This window comes from Nematolebias whitei, chromosome 6 (assembly GCF_014905685.2).
Source record: "Nematolebias whitei isolate Nwh7 chromosome 6, NemWhi1, whole genome shotgun sequence".
Classification (NCBI taxonomy): Eukaryota; Metazoa; Chordata; class Actinopteri; order Cyprinodontiformes; family Rivulidae; genus Nematolebias; species Nematolebias whitei.
This window is the reverse complement of record NC_056503.1, coordinates 33,948,963-33,951,462: the sequence shown is the minus strand read 5'-3', so window position 1 is coordinate 33,951,462 and position 2,500 is coordinate 33,948,963.

Sequence of the window (2,500 nt, the reverse complement as noted above, 5' to 3'; positions counted from 1 at the left end):
AAAACTTTTAATAATTTCCCTTTGTGTGTGTGGTGGTGGTTGGGGGGGGGGGGGTAGTCTTACTATGACAAGGATTATTCCAAGTGTAGACCAGCCCATATGAGGACATTTACTTTGAATATATGTGGAAGCTTTAACTTTTGGACTGAGTAAGCCAGAAATAATTCATCAACTATGATTCTGTGTCATTCCTCGTAAATAAACTGATCAGTAGTTGTTGCTTCTAATGCCTTTTTTGTTTTTTGTTTTTCTGGGCTGTCAGTAACCAGAGTCTTTGTGAGGAATTCATTCAGAAACTGTGAATGGTTGTGAAACACTTGAACTTGACCTGGAAAACCCCTGAGGTACCAACAGCACCAGCAGATCCATAGCAAAGATATCTTGGCTCCATCTAGTGGGCCTGAGAACTTTTACAACATGTTTTCATTTCTGTATCAAAATAAAAGACTGAAATAAAGATGCTTTTTTTTTTTTTTTACATATACTCTACTCTTGGGTTGAAAGTAGCTAAAAATCTGATGGAGTAATGTAAGTGAAGAAAAGTCGTGAAGAGTATATTTCAAAACACAAACAATATTTCACAAAACTGAAAGCTAGGGTTAAAGTGTGAATTATCCATCAGAAGATAATATCTAGTGACTCGCACTACGTCAAAAAGAGAACCACGTTAAAACAGAGGACAGTCAAGAAAAACAGGAAGTGATGCACCTTACAACGACCGTCTGCAGAGTTTCAGAAATTCATGAAAGTTTTAGTTTAAAACTCTAATCATATTCTTTAACATATTAGTCAAGAAAAAATGCTGTAACTTTTTGGACTAAATCACATCATGTTTAGTTTTATTTTTTTTTTATTTTACAAAAACAATCATCTTATTGTTGCTTGACTTTATTATTTTTCAAATGTTTTTAAATGTTCTTGCTAATATTAATGCTTTTTAACTCATTAAAAGGTTTTGAAGGTAATTTTACATCAAGCAAAATTGTCAGAGAAGTGAAAAATCTTACTAATGAGGGAAGCAACATGTTGTTATTCATTCATCCCTATTGTTGTGTGTTTTTAGTGTTTTTTTTTTATTATTTTTGAAAAATCTCTTTCAACAAAACATTTTAAATGTGTAAAATCTCATGAAATAGTGCTAAATGCATATGACATATTTACAGTTCGTTTGCTATCATTTGACCCTTTGTGTCACATCACAGGAGAGCTGTGTTTGGAAAAGGCAATTAAAGTTACACTTCTGTCAACTCATCAAAATAAGCAATTAAATATATTTGTTTTAGAAAAGCACTGAGCCGTGTCACATTTAATTTGGTGTTTTTGTTCTTTCTCAGCCTAAGGGATGTTTACAGTCAGCTGATGTGTCTCTTAGTCCCCTTTAATAAGAAAAAAGTAATTGTTGTTTGTGTGTTTTTGGAGATACCTCCTATTTTAACGCCTTCGGCTCTCTTGGTTTAGTCCTTCGGGAGTTGATTAAGTTGAACACCAGTTGTGATATGCAGGTGCTTTAGGCCTGATATTGACTCCCTTCTCAACAAACATGCTAACAAACAATCTAACAGACTCTCTGTAGAGTTCTGAGTGTCTCCAACCCTAACCTCTTGTCCCTTCAATTTGGTTTGTTGTGGAAACTTCCCTTCAGGGCTGTTGCATCAGGATTTTCATCAAAAGACCACTGGAGAATTTGGAATCCATGGAAAGTTTTATTTCACCTCTACACTGCCTTTTGAAGTCAACAAAACTTTAGAAACAAACTTGAATCAGTATTTTCTTAAACAGATTTGCAAATTTTTCACAAAATAGTATTAATTATTAATATAACTGTACCGTATGGATAAAACAGTCCCTGTGATGGACTTGTGATCCGTCCAGGGTGTACCACGCCCCTCGCACAGTGATTGCTGAACATGGGCACAGGCGACCCCCGTGACCCAAAATGGAAGAAGTGGGTAAAAGATAATGGATGGATGGATGGATGTATAAAACACCTATAGACTTACCTTGATTTTGAACAGTTGGTTTTGATGAAAATGTGACTAAGCTCACAGATCAAATCAGGATCAAGCAGGCCTCACGTCAGTGAGACCAATGTGTTTATCTGCTGTGCTGCTGATTGCATTTTTTTTGTAGAAAACAGGTTGTTCTTACTGTTCTTCAGTATTCTTACTGTACTTTTTTGTTTTTACTATCTTCTGTGTTCTTACTGTACTTTAGGGTTTATACTATACCTCTGTGTTCTTACTGTACTTTAGTGTTCCATCAGTGTTCTTACTGTACTTCTGTGTTCTTACTGTACTTTAAGGTTTATACTGTACATCTGTGTTCTTACTGTACTTCATTGTTCCTACTGTACTTCAGTGTTCTTACTGTACATCAATGTTCTTACTGTACTTCTGGGTTTTTTACTGTACTTCAGTGCTCTTACTGTTCTTCAGTGTACTTTCTGTACTTTAGTGTTCTTACTGTACATCAGTGTTTTTACTGTAGTTTAGTGTTCTTA